Below are 18,312 nucleotides of genomic sequence, written 5' to 3' on the forward strand. Positions count from 1 at the left end.
AGAGAGAGAGAGAAAGAAAGAAAGAAAGAAAGAAAGAAAGAAAGAAAGAAAGAAAGAAAGAAAGAAAGAGAGAGAAAGAAAGAGAGAGAGAAAGAAAGGAAGGAAGGAAGGAAAGGAGGAAGGAAAGGAGGAAGAAAGGAAGGAAAGGAGGAAGGGGAGGGAGGAAGAAAGGGGAGGAAAGGGGAGGGGAAGGGAAGGAGGGTGAGGGCGGGAAGGGGAAAGGAAGGAATGAAGGGAGGGAGTGAGGAAGGAAATTCCTCACTGACTTGGTTCCAAATCCTTGCCTGAAAGCCTCATGTTGATAGAAAAGCAGCTGGACTTAAAGGAACTGTTGACAAATTAAAATATAAACAACAACAACGAAATATTACAGGGTTGTCAGAGGTGAAAAAGGTTTGGGGAAGCAGAATAAGTTAGAGCAAGTCAGCCCTAACACACAGGGATGCATTTAATTCAGTTACACATTCTGAGCATCCTGGCAGGAGTTGTGCTAGGCCTTGGGGATGCAAAACAAAATACAACATGCTCCCCGCCCTTCAAAGCATAACTCTAGAGCAAGTGTTAGCACACCACAGCCAGGGAGGCTAAGCGGGCTGTTTCTTTACACTATAAGTGAACTAAAAACAAGTGTTACATTTTTAAAAGGTTATAACACAGAAAAATAAAATACAAAGTTTAAAACAAAAAAAGCACAGAAAATTCTATTTAGGCCTGCAAAGTCTAAAATACTTACTATCTGGCCTGTTACAGAAAAAGTGTACTGAGCCTGCCCCACAGGGAAGTCAGATCATTGAGTGTGGAAAGAAAGAAAGTGACAAGGGTTAGGACGGGGTAAATGTGTGGTTTATCAGGTCAATAGAAAGGTGTCTGAGAAAGCAATGGAGATGCCTTAGAGCTAGTGGCAACTCACTTGGGGTCTACAGAGTGGGTAGAAATTAAATTAAACAAGAAAGATAGTGGGTATGAAGAAAGTAAATTCCAGGCAGAAGGAATAGTATGGTCTAGGTCTGGGGAGAAGTTGTGTCAATTAGAAACGGAGATGGAAAAGAAGCCGGAAGAGGTAAGGGCAGGTACTCAGTGTAAGTCAGGGTGTTGTCTCCCTCCCACGTCCAGGTGGAATCCACCACAACCCCAGGCCGTTCTGAGGGCTTCCCTCCTGTCGCACTGTCTGGGAGTGCTTGAGGCATATCTTCTGCCATGACTTCAAGAGAGAGTTTTGAGGGTAAGGCCACTGCCTAGAGAAGGGAATCTGCAGATGTATGCGCAGTGTGTCCTCCATCTGGGATGGGCCTGGCACGGGCAGCTGCAGCGTTTTCCCCATTTATCCATGTCTACCACCCAGGCTGTAGCCAGCCAGAGCTTTGAGTCATCCCAGGCCTCAGGCCTCGCTTCCCGCTGTCTCCTGGACTCAAACCTCAACTATCCTCCTTTCCCAGCCTCCTCCTGGGGACCAGCAGCCTCTCCTTTTTAATCCACAAAATGAGAGGTCTGATAAACCCTCTTTTCTGGACAAAGGCGCGCCTTATTCCATTGCTTGTCATCAGCCAGATGAGACTCAGGAGATACCACTGGAAATACTGAAAGGTGAACACATTTGGAAGATTTATAGTGGATTTGTATTCCATAGTGACTGACTTCGATGTCCAATACAATGCAATTTTGTTTTCTGTAATTCAATTGGATGTGTGACTCCCAGCCCAGTCTTCCAATTTATGGTAGGCATTTCAAGGAAAACTAAGTGAGCTTGGCAATTACTGAGGTCATGTTATGAATTAACCTTGGTCAATACAGTATTTAACATGCTCAACTGAGACTCCTCCCTCCACTTTTCCTGGGGAGATGTGCTAACTCTGGAGGCTCCCACGCCTGAGAAAGGGGTGGCTTGTGGTGCTCAGCCTCACCCGCTGGCCTCTGCTGAGACGTGCACCCTCATTAGTCTCTGGTTATTGCTACCTATTCCTGTACGTCTTTGGCTGAAACATCAAATTCCTCACTGCACTCTGAAGCCCAGCCCACCAAGCTCACTCTCTCCCTGACCACAGAGCCTGCTCTCAGCCAGTCCTGAGACACTCTTAAGAACACAACAGTGTTTCATGTTCTCCAGGGTCTTAGAGGAATGTCTCCGGCTCACTCTGCCTGGAGACATCTGACCACCATTGCTTTTTTAAAAATTGAGCTAAAATTTACATAACATCAATTTAACCATTAGCCATGTTAAAGTGTACAATTAAGTGGCATTTAGTGCATTTACAAGGTTGTGCAACTATTGCCTCTGTCTAGTTCAAAGCCTTTTTCCTCTCTCCAAAAGGAAACCAACCCCTTAATCTTTAAGCCGTCACTCCCCATTCCACCCTTTCCCCAGCCCCTGTAATCCCCAGTCTTCATTCTGTCTCTATGGACTTGTACTGTGGATGTTTCATATAAATAAAATCATACTTGTGATGTTCTGTGTCTAGCTTTGTTCAGTAAACATAAGGTCTTAGAGGCTCATCACATTGTAGCATGTATCAGTAATTTATTCTTTTTTATAGATGAACTAGAGGCCTGGGGCACGAAATTTGTGCACTCAGGTGGGGGTTCCCCAGCCTGGCCTGTGCCCTGTCACAGCATGGGAGCCCGCAATCCATTGCCCTAAAGAGGTAGGACCCACCTACCCATCCGGGGCTCCTCGATAGATTGCCCCAAAGAGGTAGGCCGGACCCGGGGGTCCTGCCTCTGTGCCATGTGGAGCTGGGACCCCCAGGGCCCCCAGGCAGGCCTTGCCACATGGAGCTGGGAGGAGGCAGGACTTCCAGGCAGGCTCCATGCCACCCATGCAGCATCAAGCCCAGCTCCACCCACCTGCACGCACCCGCTGTGTGTGCAGCCATCTTGTGACGGCATGAGGGCATCACAGCGTGACGACCACTTAGGCTTTTATGAGTAAGGATAATAAGCAATTTTATGGGTGGATATACCATATTTTGTTTGACTGACATTTGGGTTATTTCCACTTTTTGGCTATTGTGAATTGTGCTGCTGTTACCATGCATGTACATGTATTTGTTTGACCACCAGTTTTCATTTCTTTAGGATGCGTAGCTAGGGGAGGAATTGCTGGCCCATAGGTAGAGCTGTAAACTGTTTTCCACAGCAGCTGTACCATTTTCTATTTCACCATTGCCTTTTCAGCCCTGCAGGTACCTTCCCATTTGTTGCCTCTTTGAGCTGCACCTCATATGGAGGTGCAATCACCCTCTGTTTTGTGACCCACCAGGATTTGTACTCTAGTCGTGTGTTTTGCACTTCTGCTCACATTAGCTGGTTAAACCTGATCTCTTTGGTTAAGAACACCATATCTTCTTCCCCTCATTATCCTTTATTACGTACCCTTCATGCTGTGAGTACCCCAGTCAAGGCCTTATTCTTTTGGCACACAAAGTTTCTCTCCCAAAAAGCCCAAATTTTGAATGAAAAACTTTTACTTCTAAGACATTATATCAGATATCAGTGTGAAGAAAATGTTGTAATTTCAAAGACAAGAACCTGATTCTCTTCACAGCAATATTCAGCCCTCCCCATGAAGACAGAGGCCCTGAAAGCCCGCACTGATTTGGGGGAAAGCAAGTATGGGAAATACTTGATTAATATCGCAAGATATTACTCTGAAAATCAGTGTTTGTGCAAAAGAAATAAGAGAATTTAGTGGTTGAAGGATCCCACAGGGAAGAGAAAGGGAAAAGTTGAGAATGTGGCCAAGGTTTATGGCAATCAGTGGTAATGACTGAACATGAGAAAGAAGACATTAAATTTATTTTTGTATATTTTGCTTAATGGGCAAGGACATCAAGAATTTAAAGATTTTCTTAGTGTTTGAAGGGATGTGTTGTGGAAGCAAAGATGAAAGGAAGTGAAAATACAAAGTGTAAATATTGATAGAATAGCTAGAAAAGTCAAAGAACTTGATGGAACCATGAGATTGAAAACTAGCTGCAGGCTTTTACCACGAGTATTGTATTGGAGCCAGTCCTTCTGTGGATCACTAGAAAAGCTGAACAAAATTAAAGAAGAAATGCTCCTTAAATCAATCAATGGAGAGGTGACAAGAGAGTGAAGAAGGATTGGATTAGAGTCAGCGTAGGTAAGCTTAGAATTTAGAGCCACTTTTTGCCTGAGGACGTGTGTTGATTCCCAAGGAGGCAGCTGAGGGGGATTGTTGAGCAGTGATTTTAGCCCTGGGGGGTTGAAGGACAGGAGTTGGCATTCTAGCTCTGCTGAGTAGAGAACACTACTGAAGCCCTCCATTTGGTTTGGATCCCCAAAGTCTTTATCCATAGAAGGGGCACAAGCCAGAAGTAGGCAAGCCCTCCCAAGGACGTCACCACAGTTCCAAGGCATCTCGGTCCTTCAAACAAGACTACAGCCGTCCTGGACTGTAGCCCTCCCGGGCAGCCCGGAAGGCATCATGCTTCAGAAGAAAACATATTCCTGACCCTCACATTGTTTCTACAAACTATTGCAAATACAGTATCCAGTTCCCATACGTACTCACACACAAATAGGCACACAAGAAAACAGAACTGTTGCCCTAACTGGTTTGGCTCAGTGGATAGAGCATCAGCCTGAGGACTGAAGAGTCCCAGGTTCAATTCAGGTCAAGGGCATGCACCTTAGTTGCAGGCACATCCCCAGTAGGGGGGGTGTGCAGGAGGCAACTGGTAGATGTTTCTCTCTCATCGATGTTCGTAACTCTCTATCCCTCTCCCTTCCTCTCTGTAAAAAATCAATAAAATATATTTTAAAAATAGAACTATTAATGGTATTTTATTTTCTCATGATTAAAAAATATTGTAAATATCTTATACATACATATAAAATATAACATATGTGATATATGAATACTGCTAGGCTACTATTAGGATACTGGAATCCATGGGAGATCAAGCTAGCAGAACCCTATTCCCTTAGCACAGGACCTGCAAACAGAACATCTGATCACAATTCCAGTTCCACAGATGACTTCAGATAAGTTCTTTCTCTTCTCTGTGATGCAGACAGTCTGTCTGTAGCAGGGTAAGATTCTGAAGGGTTTACAGATATTTGACCTGGAATTCCCATATTTTACTCTTTCCCACTTTCAAGCAAACACGCCATTATTTGTTTGTTCTCAGTGAAAGAATGTGAGAGAAGCAAACAGACAAAAAGGAATCTCCTCAGTGCCTGGGTTTCAAAATGCACATGTCTTTAAAGGAATAGAGAGGATTTGTGATAAAGATAAAATATTTAGGAGAAAACCTCATAGTCTTTTTTTTCCTTTCAGATTAGAAAATGATGGCATGCGGGAAGGACATTGGGAGCTCCCAATCACAAGGACATAAGGAAGGCCCAGTGAAAGCCAACCAAACCCAAGGGAGGCAGCAAAGTATCAAGTAGGTGTGTTCGGGGGAGAGTCGTGGTGTGCCTGGGCATGTGGGCTAAGGCACAATCACAAGGGACTTCGCTCCATCAGGCTTCCTGGTGTCAGAGTTGCTTCTGCTCACCAACGGGCATGGAGATGCCCCAGAGAACCCCCAGAGGTGGAGGTGAAGCACCAGGACAAGCATGACCCCAGGCACCCAGTGATGGGAACCAGACAGCCCATCTGTGAGGATGCCATGGTACCAACACTGCAAACCTTCACTCATTCAATCCCCATAGAATCCCAGGAAATAAATGCTATTGTACCTGGGAGAAAACTACAGCTTTGACAAATTAATAACTGATCAAAGCCATGCAGCAATGCAGATAGGATTTGAGTCCAAATATGCCTGAATTTGGAGGCCATACTCTGAAGCAATGGGAAGTGCCTCAGTAGTGTGACTTTCTGATCCTTAACGCTGTATAGGAATGAGTTATTGCACACTTTAGCTTCCTTGGAATACATCGCAAAAATACTAATCATTTGCACAATCTGAGGAACCCATATTAAGTATCTTTCTCAAAAGAGAATAAAATACATCTGATGCCTTTAGAGAACTATTATGTAAAACCATATGATAGTCTGATTTTAGGGTTTCTTAATTAGTACTGTCTTGGCTAATAAATTCCTAGTCTATAAAAGTCCACGTGGAATCTTTTAGTCCGTACAATTATAAACATCTACCAAAGCCTTTCGAATACTTATCAACACTATAGGCTGCCCCCTACCCACAATAGAAGCACATATGAGAGTATTAGGATGAGACAACTGTGTATAAAGGTAACACAACAGTGGCTTAAACAAGATAGAAATTTCATTCTCTTTCACGTAAAAGCCAAGAGCTACATAATCCAGGGCTGGCAGGGCTGTGTTTCACAGAGTCCTTGGGGACCCAGGCAGCGTTCTGGCCACTGCTCAGCCGGTCCCAGAGCGTAGCTTCATCCTCACAGTTCAAAACAACGTTTGTCTTGTGGGCAACAGATGGAGACAAAGGGACAGAGGTATTAACCAATTTTCTCCCAAAAGAGGTTCTCAGAAACTGCCACATGACATTTGAAGTTTCGTCCTATTGAACAGAATTTGGCCACAGGAACATGCTTAGCTGCAAGCTAAGCTGGGAAATAGACTCTATTCCGGGTGCTAGAAATTCTATTGCTATGGAAAGAGGAGGAAAACAATTGTTGGAGGAGAGCCAACAGACTAACAGTGTCTGGCACAGCACACTGCTGGGTATGCGCTCATTCCACCACAAGGCCTGGCTCCCCATCCCCATGAGACTGCCTTCCTAAGGAATTAGGGACCTATAGCCCGAATCTTCAACACGGATCCCATAGAGCTGCTCAGTCTGCAGCTGATCTCAGTCCCTGCCTCTTAGATATTGCTTAGTTAAACATCTGTTAGGAAACAATACATATACTGTGTTGCTGAAGAATAAACGTGTGTGTGTATGTGCATGTACTAGTATATAGCTATAGATACCTATATATTATTTAGATTTTTGAGATTGTTAAATATATAATATGATACAAAAGTACTTAAAACATAAATGTATACTTCAATTAATTATCATAAACACCCATAGCCCTAGCTGTTTGGTTCAGTGGATAGAGCGTTGGACTTCGGACTGAAGGGTCCCAGGTTTGATTCCAGTAGAGGGCATATGCCCAGGTTGCGGGCTCGATCCCCAGTTGGGGGCGTGCAGGAGGCAGCCAATCAATGGTTCTCTCTCATCGTTGATGTTTCTTTTTTTCTTTTTTTAAATATATTTTATTGATTTTTTACAGAGAGGAAGGGAGAGAGATAGAGAGTTAGAAACATCGATGAGAGAGAAACATCGATTAGCTGCCTCTTGCACATCTCCTACTGGGGATGTGCCCACAACCCAGGTACATGCCCTTGACCGGAATCGAACCTGGGACCCTTCAGTCCGCAGGCCGACGCTCTATCCACTGAGCCAAACCGGTTTCGGCATCGTTGATGTTTCTATCTCTCTCTCCCTCTCCCTTCCTCTCTGAAATCAATAAAAATATATTTAATAAATAAATAAATAAATAAATAAATAAATAAATAAACACCCGTATACTCATCACCCAGGTCAAAAATAGAACAGTGACAGCCCCTAGAACCTTACACACACCCTTTATCTCATCAAACCCCTGTCATTCTCACAGAGACCCCTAAAGATAATCACACATTGCCCTAGCTGGTTTTGCTCAGTGGATAGAGCGTTGGCTTACAGACAGAAAGGTCCTGGGTTCAATTCCAGTCAAAGGCACATGCCCGAAGTTGTGGGCTTGACCCCCAGTAAGGGGTGTGCAGGAGGCAGCTGATCAATGTTTCTCTCTCATCCTTGATGTTTCTGTCTCTCTTTCCCATCTCCCTTCCTCCTTGAAATCAATAAAAATATTTAAAAAAAGAGAAACACACATCTGCATCTGAAGATAATCATTAGATTGTTATATTTTGAAATAAAAGGCTGGTTCTAATCCCATTTTTGCATCTATCATGTAGTATGATCTTGAACAAGCCACTGAATCTCATATATATATATATATATATATATATATATATATATATATATATATATATATATAGCTTGAAATTTTTATTTTACATGCTATATATTGAATATGCCTGTGTGTCTGTATGTGTGTGTAATGAAAATCTCCAACTAAATGATGTTAAAGATTGTTTCTAGCTTTTAAAGTTTGCCTTCTATATGTGGATAAATAATTACATGGCTTTTGTTTGTTTGTTTTTTAATCTTCATGAACTCTTCCTATCAACTTTTGGCATCTTAAAAAAAAGCTAGCTACCTAAAATTACAGCATTTACATCAGAAAAAGGATTTCATTCATTTACTAATGAAGCAATAACCCTCATTTGATAATGTCACTCTTAAGTGATGAATTTTTATGCTTAATGCACCAGAGAGAGATCATCGACTTTTAAGCTTTTTGGGTCTGCGACCTTAATTAGATTCCTAGTGTCAAAGGTCCACTGCAGTGGCCACACATGAAAGATACCTGGTTTGTTGCACTAGATAATTCAATAGTATCAGGAGAAGGACAACTGATGAAGTGGTATTGATGCTTTTTATATCTTACTCTGCAGAAACTAACCTTGCTGTGGTTCCAGAATAACAGAATTTTTAACAAATAACTTTCTTCAAAGGCTTTATGATTTTAGAACTGAGAGTCAGAATGGCACAAATAATAAATGAATATGGGCTCCATTTCAAGGAAGAGAGACAGGGAAAACATGCATCTCCCTGTGAACGTGGAGACTAACATGGCACTCCCAATCCCAGGTTGTAGGCACCACTGTTTCCCTGTATGAAGTGAAAGGTGGTATGTTTTCCTACTCTCAGCTCTGGTGACCACTGAAATGATTACTGTTCATACAGCTTCACCTTTTCTGGACTAGCACCTGAATAGCATAAAGAAATTGCAATTCTTGCAAGCTGTCGGCATTTCATTATTTTTTATTGTTAAGCAGTGTTCCATCGCCTGGATGTACTGTAGTTTGTTTCTCCATTCATCAATGCATGGACATGTGACTGTTTCCAGTTTGGAGCACAAATGAAACCACTGAAAACATCTGTAACAGATGTTTGGGTGAGCAAACATTTCTATTTCTCTTAAGTAAACACCTAGGAATGAAATGGCTGGGTAATATGGCGTGGATGTTTAAGGGAGTCAGCAACAGCCATGCTCCTTTCCAAGGTGGTTTTATTGTTATCTTTTCTGTCTGCATCCTCCTTCCCTCCAACTGGGCAGAAACGCAACTTAATAGCCATGTACTGAAAGCCTTTCTGGTGTCAACTATTGCGCTTCTCTTTGGGAGCTGCATTACTCAAGCCAAACATTCCTCTGATCCTAAACATGGCGGCAGCTTCTGAAGTCGTGGTATAGGGAAGGGAGGGTGTAAACGCAGGTGAGTTGACTCCCATTTTGGGAGAAAGCAAGCATTTTCTATCTAAATCTGGAGTAACATTACACCTATTATTTCTTGAAATAGTATTAACCACCCCAACCCTTGTATAGTATTTCATAAGATAGAAAGCACTTTCTCATTCATTGTCCCAGTTTTTGTCCTCTAACAGTCCTGTGAGTTGGTGCTAATCTAATTCAACACGAGGGTTAAAGGAACACGCAGAAGGTTAGGTGTCTTTTACAAACAGTGAGAAATTAGGAGTTAAGATGAGTCTTTCTCTTTCACCACAACATGTTCTCTTACCACAATCTCAGGCCCCTCACCCTCCCACCTGCCACTGCCCAAGTTCAGACACTGCTCACTTCTTGCAAGAGGCTTCTAAGTATCTCCTTGCTCCTTTATCCGTCACAACCTAGGTAACTATTATGTAGTCATCATAAAACACTAATCTGATGATGTCTCTCCCTCCTTAAGGTCCACCGATGCCCTTCTCCCCAACATTATCTGCAGGCTATACATGGCATAATCTGAGGTCTGATTTCCCTGTCTCTATACCACTACTCTATACCACAAATTCTGCATAAAATGCACAAAGTTAATTTTTAAAATTCCTCACTTAGAACTGAATGCTGCTTACAGAATCTGGGTCTTTCCCTATGTCCTTCCCTCCTGGTGAGTTTTCTCCTCTTGTGTGGTTGTCAGTGAATGCCAGTCATCCTCCACATATTAGGTCTAACATTACCATATATGCTCTATTCCCTGATCCTCATAGGAAGACTTAGTCACTGCCTTCTGTGAGTTCTCCTGGCACCTTGTACAACATATTGTCCTGTAATACCTTTGGAATTAATTGGAATAGTAGATAATTAACTGTATAAATTAGAGACCAAGATTTTTCATTATTATAACCTCATGATGCATTACAGTTTCTGGCATACAGTAAGTGCTCAATACATATTCATTAATGTGTCCGTGAATGATCAAGGAACACTTTATTAAGAATGTAGTATTATGAACCAGGAGGTCATGGTTCAATTCCCGGTCAGGGCACATGCCCAGTTCGTGAGCTTGATCCCCAGGAGGGGGTGTGTAGGAGGCGGCCAATCATTGATTCTCGCTCATCATTGATGTTTCTATCTGTCTCTCCTCCCTTCCTCTCTGAAATCAATAAAAATATCTTTTTAAAAATGGAATGAAAAAATGTAGTATTGATCATGTGGAGAAGGTACTTTCTGACTCTCCACCTTTTTTCTTTCCTTTCCCCCCATTTGCTCATTTGTGACCTGCCAGGTGCATCCTCCGTAGGAACAGTCTGCTTCCAGGTCATTAGCACTCTGTGTGGCTGTTTTGCAGCAGCAGATGTGGAGCTGAAGGCAGTCTAGGCAAGGACTCTCTGAGGCTGACACAATCCCACCTGATTCCTTCCCTCTTTCTCCACCCTGTGTCAGGGGGCAGGAGTCACATTGCATCTACTTCGTGGTCTTTGAGATGAGAAACTTGCAAGACAGCTGGAGTCCACAGCTTCCTCAGAGAAACCCTGGACTGGCATTGACCCAGAACAACTGAAATCCCAGGGGCTTAGACTGAAACAATCTGCAACGGGAATGTAATACTCCAAATAGTTTTCAGTTAGTTCTGGTTCCCATTTATCTTTCTTTCCTGGCAGGTAGGGCAAGGGTGAGAGGAAAATGGGACAGGTGGAGAGTGGAATTTGATTGAATTACCTGCCAGGACTTCAGAAACCCACACAAAAGAACCTCACAACTCAACTTGGCATCTCTTTAGGAACCATTCCTTGAAGGCTGCTGACTGAGATGCGGGCGCTTCAGAATGCATTAGGCTGCTCTCGGATGATGCACGTGGCAGCATCGGTGTAAGAACATATTGTTCTTGGCAAAGGTGCAAAGAGGCTGCTGAGATAGAGAGGGAGATAGGAGACTTTCCTGGCCTACCCTCTGTCTATTGGCATTATTTACACCCTCGCTTCCCGTGTCACTGAACAACTAAGCCAAGGTTCTCTGTTCTCAAAAGGTTTGGGTTCACAGTTCCCATGCGATATTGATTTCTCTTCTTTCTTTAAAGTTGAACTTCTTATCTCGGCCACTGAGAATCTGTTACCGTCCCTTCTATTCCATTTGATATTAATGAGCACACTCTGCATTATTTAGTGACTGAGACCATTCCCTCTACTATTTGAAACATACAGCTATCACAAAATAATATTTCAGTTATTTCAATGTAATTAGAGATTCAAAAAAGGCCAGCCTGTTTCCTCTGCCTTCCAGAATCTTGAAACATTTATTATTTCTAACATTCACCTGACAATTGTTCATTTGAAAGTCCATTCACCACCCATTAATTTGCATATCTTACTGAGCAAGTGCTTGAGACCTGGCACTGAAAGTGCGGCCCACGTCTCAATCCTAACTTTGTCCTTGGCAGTGTGCACAGCACCCGTGGATCTCAGACGTCCTGCTGCAGTGGGTTTCTGAGTCAGGGGCTGGGCATCTTTGTATTGCTATGTTTGTCACAGCGTTAAGAACAGAGCAGACACACAAATGGTTCTAAACTATCAATCCCAGTTTCCCCCAATCTTTTCACATCATTGATAAAGGTGGAATCCTAGTCAGTGGTTAATCCAAATAACTACACTGATTCTTGAACCCACCTTCAGAATCAAGCCCTCTAGCCTTCTAGAAAGTAGTATCCTCCATGTTTTTCTGGGAGTCTCCAGGAGATGTCTCACAAGATCTAAGAAAGAAGTTCTGTTTCCACTGCATTGATAGGACCTGTAGTTCCCACCAGGATACTGTGATAGTCCACCAGCTGTCACCTGACATTTCCTCGCCCTGTTCTGTGTTCTACTAGGTGCCAGAGACCCTCCCCTGTGCCCACCATGTGACAGTGCTGCCCTATGGCCTTTGAGATCCCAATGCTACCCAGGGTCTCTGGGCGATCACAATGCACTGTTTCCTACTACACTTAGTAAAGCAGGTCTTTTTGAGCTAAACACAGCCTGCATGACTGGAGACCAGAGCAAGTGTGAGACTATACCTGCTCCATTCTTCTTGTTATTTTGTCCATCAGTTTTCTGTAACATGCCCAGTTATGTCTACATCCCAGAATGAATACAACTAGTGGCTCAAACTTTAATCCATGTTACATTTACAATTTTCTCTTTATAAAAGTAAACATGCTTAGTGTAGAAGAAAATAAAAATTACTTGTAATCCTACTACCCAGACTTAACATTTTGGCATATATTCTTTTAGTTGTTCTTACTAATTATTTAAAATAAACCTGAGGAAAATTTTATCAATCAAAATGTCTTTTGAATTTGTTTAGAGACATACTTTGAGGATGAAACCCCATCAGGAGGCTTAATAGCAAAAGTTGATCTCTATAATTGGGCAGAAAAATAATGGGTTATAGACTTAGAGCTTCTCTGGAGAAAAGGCTGGAGAGAAGAGTGGGAGAAGGTGTGGCCAGGAACACTCTTGCACAGCAGAGAAGTGACTGGAGAGAACCAAAACTTTGGGTGAAGATGTTTGAGCCATGGGCTGTGAACAGTGGACTATGATCTCCATTAGCATGACCTTTGAGAAAAACAGAGAGACATAGAATCAATAGAATGTCACCAAAACATATATACAATTTTTGACCATGCCAGAGAGAAAAACTATAAAAAATCACCTCAAAATAAAAATCATGTAAGAGATAAATTAGTTGAATCAACCCATCAAGTGAAAGAACCCCTTCATTTGTGAAGCATGGTGGAAGGGAGGGAGGGAGGTGACAAAGGCAGGGGACACTCTAAAATCAAAAGGAAAAATTAAATAATAGTGTTTCTTGAGCTCAAGGACATAAGCTGTGAGACCTCCACCCCCACTTAGAGGAAATCAACTTTCAAAAAGGCTAAACAGTGATGAGTGTTTGGGGAACTGCCAGATTTCATTATGTATATTTAATGTATAGAGACTAGATTAACAGGGTACCTATATCTGCTGGTTTCCAGTTTGTTTCAGCCAATGGGAACACTGAAAGAAAGATCGGTGAGAGGGAGAATGAGATCCTTCTTTATGAGGTCAGCCTGGACCAGCTGTGTTCCTTGATGAAAATCCCTCCTCCTCTCAAGATAACTGACTACTCAATTCTCTCTGCTTCCAAATCCCAGTAACCTTTCTCCCTCTTGTCTCTTTGGGTCTAGGGTTGTAATATCTCAGCTTCTACTAGCTCCAGGTAATCACACTATCCTTGTGAATCCCTTACACCCACACCTCATAAAACTGTGCCATCTGTTTTCCTATTTGGAATTATCTTATTTTAAGTGTACCATCTGTTTTCTGTTGGGACATGGCTAATAATTGGTTCCAGCGATGGCCCAGGAAAGAAGCTCTCAAAATGAGATTATAGAATTGGGTTGGTCATATATTCTAAGAGTGCAGGAATAACTTGCTTGCTGGATGAAAATAGAAGATATGTAAACTATGATATTCAATAATTCAAATTATCTCTGGTGGCTAGAACAGGATAAAATGCAGGAAGGTGAAGAGGCATTGGAAGAATATAAGCCTGTGGCAATTACTTCCTGTGCTGAATAGAAATAACTAAGATTGTTGGGCTTCTTTTTAGACCTTGAGGACTGTGCTCAGAGAAAAAATAAAATAGAAAACCTTGAACACACAATTGAGGACATGCACAGGAACCAGGAGGCTCTCCAGAAATTTACAGGATCCTTCATGACCTGTGGTCTTATGAAGATGTAGCTGAGAGCTAATCCCAGAGGATGAGTGTAGGGGTGGGTAGAGGTGCAACTCCAATTAAATGCTTAACAACACCAAGCCTCTTAGGACATTCTAAGGATACTGATGTGGGAAACTGGGACTCTAAGATCTAAAATGATAACATTTGAGCAAATACTGACAAAAATGAAAACAGAACATCCAACTGTCTTTGAACTTCCATTGTAGGAAGAGGCAGCTTCACTGTATCCCCAAACTAAGGTAACTAGTCTTTGTCTGCATAACAGCCTTGCAGGCACTGCCCCATTGGCTTTGGACCTACACCTGGGGTGACCACCTTGTCCCAGTTTGCCAGAGACTGTTTTGGTTTTTAGCATTAAAAGTCTTACATTTGAGGAACTCCCTCTAGTTTAGGAAAACTGGGACAACTGGTCACCCTACCATTTCTGCTAGGTCCATAAAGTGAGTTAGAATTCGATACAGCCAAGTGCAAAGGTAGAGGTCCAAGCTTTGCTCCAGGAGAAGATAGCTATGATTTAACACAACACTGACTTGTTAATGTGTGTCAGCTGAAGCATGGGAGAACACCGATCTTTGAAATGTAGAGTGTTAGCTCACACACCTTGCAAATGCATTAATAGTCTGGAAGGCTGCCTAATCAGACATTGAACTTAATAAAAATTTTAAAATGTCAGTGCATTTCTGACATACAATAGGAAGGAATCTGGTCTATTATGTATAACTAGAGGCCCGGTGCACAAATTCGTGCACCAGTGGGGCTCCTGTGCCTAGCCTGTGGGATCAGGCCGAAACCGGCTCTCTGACATCTCCTGAGTGGTCCTGGATTGCGAGAGGGTGCAGGCCAGGCCAAGGGACCCCACTGGTGCATGATCACGGCAGGGGAGGGATGTGGGAGGTTGGCCAGCTGGAGAGGGACTGTAGGAGGGCTCCAGGGTGTGTCCAGCCCATCTCACTCAGTCCCAATTGACTGGACCCCAGCACCAAGCTCACCTACTGGTTGGAGCATCTCCCCCTGGTGGTCAGTGCACGTCATAGCAAGCAATTGAGCAGCCTTAGCATATCATTAGCATATTACACTTTGATTGGTTGAATGGACGACCAGATGACTGGACACTTAGCATATTAGGCTTTTATTATATAGGATGTGCTCATCCCCCCGCCCCCCGCCCCGTCCCCACTCTACTCGTAGTAGGGCACATGGAAATGTTAGTTATTTCAAGTTTCCTTTTTCTAAGTTGTATTATTTGATTATTTACAGAAAGTATGTGTTTTAAAATCAGAAAAATAATTTCACTAAGTTAATTTTTCACACTATGATATGACAGAAAAGAATGAAAAAAGAGTGTGAAATATTTCATTGTTGAGTGAGTTTTAAGATAACAAGGTTTTTGTAGGTGGGGATTCAGAAATGCCCTGAGAAGAAATGGGAGGAAAATGTATGGAGGCAGCTCTCAAAGGGGATGTGGAAGGAGGACAGTTGGCAATAGATGGAGCTCAGCCTGAGAAGTTGGACTTACAGGACACCCACTGGGTTATCCAATTCTAGCAGAAGGGTACTGTTTGTACAGTGGACATGTTTGGCAGCCTAAAAACTTACTGACAGAATATTTTTCACTATTTGGCCAGTAGAGTGGGAGGACAGACACATGAGAGAAATATCTAGAACCCTATATTTAAAAAAAATAAATATCTAAACCCCCAAAACAGGGTGGAAGCAAGAAAAGGAGGTCCTCAGAGTCAGTCAACCATGTAGTCCAGCCTCTGGTTAAGAAGGAGAGAGACACATTTTAGAAACCAGTAAAATTGTTAAAACTTGGTTGAGCTACTGAAAATGAAACTCCAGTAATATTTTTCAGGTGAAGACCTTGGTTCCTGATCTTTCTGAGCCTGGAAGATTCAACGGTTTGGGAGGACTAGTGTGGTGGAATTTGTAGCAGACGTCATATTGGTCGACAAAGGGGCACTGACCACCAGATGTTTAAACTATTAACAGTTTCAGTTCAAAAACTTATTGAGAGGGATGGTCTTGCTGGAACAAATCTACGGTTGAAATCAAAGCACCCGTGGGGGGTTGTTCTCACAGGCTTAACACATCTCAAGCAAAGGCTGGTACTCGGAGACGTGTTGTACAGCGCATGGGCCTTGGGACCTTGCTGGAGATTCAATGAGAAAGAACAGGAGGTCAAAAGAGCAAAGAAAGCAACTCCATGCACACTGCTTTTTCCCCACCACAGACTGTGAGGAATCCTTGACACAAGAAGGGACAAGAACTTTGTCACTAGGAAGAGTCTAAATTTACTTCAACGCCGAGGTGCCAGGCAACATACTCGAGGGGAAAAAGAAATCGCAAAGTTCGTTAGGTACACGATGAACCCTGAGGGGGAAAGACACACAGCAAAGGCGGCGACTGAAACATTGGCGCCATTGCAAGGTTTGGAAGATACACTATTTCTAACATTAACCCTTTCTGAATATAGTATGGAAGGTGACAGAATTACTCGACGGGAGATTCTCAGAAATGACTATAAGTTATGGAGTTTTCAGTTGTACAACAGGCCCCAGAATCTACCTGACACCCTGGTGCCTGAGGACCCGGTGAGGTCTTCCTTTCTCTCACATCCTCTCTGTCTCCACTCCTCCAACATGTCACCGAGCCTCTGCTGGAAGCAGGCACTGAGCAACAGAAACATAATTTTATTGTAATTGCCAGAGGGCAAGAGAGATTCTTACTTATTCTCCAACATTTTATGGTGGGCCACATTCGGTGATACCCTACAAGTTTTATTGACTCTCAAAACACTTTATAAATGTAGAACACATTTGAGATTGGGGGTTATTTTTGCTCAAGTTTATTGTTTTACTCAAGTTGGTGGAAGATGGGCAATCTACTAAAAAAGTAATCTTGACTGACCCAGGCACTTTAGAAGGCAGCAGCCTGAGAATGAGCAAAATATAATATTTCAGAGGACAAACCTTCCATTTACTTCTGTAAGATTTCATTTGAAACTTAAATTTCTCCTTAGAGACTGAATAATGGGAAAGTGGCCACATTCAAAGTTGGTGTGTGTGTTTCTTCCATTAAAGTGTTTGGTCCCTTGGCTGCCATTTCATCACCCTCTCAGGTGATGTAGGGAAACTATATCAGACAGCATGGCAATAATAATGGGTTCGCTGAGCACAAAATCACCACTTTCTTGTTTGTATTGCTTGCTTTCATTCAGTATCATCTAGTTCCATCTTCAGGATTATCTCAATTTTTACCCACACGCTGTGTTTCCCCTACTGGACTGCATTCTCTTTAAGGCAGGGGCACTGTTTTCTGTGACCCTAGAAATAAACACAGTGCCATCCACTAACTAGTGAAAAGGAGTCACCGATGTGTGAGATGTTCCCTGATCGCGAAGGGCATCACTTGGCCCAGTGCACGCCCTTTCTTACTGTCCATCCTTGGAGCCTGTTGCTGATGAGGATGGATACAGTAGCAAGGATGGTGATGGACACAGCTGGGAAAATAGGATTCAGCTGCAAAAACAGTCAAAGAAACAGTCAGCTAGACACACAGGCATACTGCTTGAGGAGGAACGATATGCCCAGCTTCTGACCGGGCATCTTACCTCTCACTCTTCATAGGCCTTCTCTTGCCCATCGTTTTTAACACACAAGAGTCATGGACTTTGGACTTACCTGGCCATACCTGCCATGCTTAATGTACTTAATGCTTGGTGAGGCTCTAGTGTCTTGGTTTATCCCTAGGCAAGTAGAGACCTGGGGAGGGAGAGGGAATTGTAGCCGAATTTCACTTAAATACGTGCAGAGTGCTTTACAATATTTTTCTTGGCGCTGCCACTCAGTAGTTACCTTTAAATTAACTTTATGTGAAACCAGAGAAACCTGACATGAAAAACCGTTTCAGGTGGAGTTCAAGCTCACAAACTTTGGATTACCTGGTTGGCCTCCCCACTGCCTTGCCAAAAGCATTGGTCAAACTGCCACTTGTACTTCTGACCCCTTGAATTCTACCCCCCCCCTCAAGTATACACCTAATAAAGTGACACTCACCCTATATCCCCAAATATAAGGTGATTCTCCATTTTCCCCGTGAAAGCATCAAAGAAAAGAAAATGTTGGTTAATTAAAATATTAGTTGAATATATGAAGAAAAATAATACCTCTGTGC

Source organism: Myotis daubentonii, chromosome 16 (assembly GCF_963259705.1).
Source record: "Myotis daubentonii chromosome 16, mMyoDau2.1, whole genome shotgun sequence".
In the NCBI taxonomy this organism is placed as follows: domain Eukaryota; kingdom Metazoa; phylum Chordata; class Mammalia; order Chiroptera; family Vespertilionidae; genus Myotis; species Myotis daubentonii.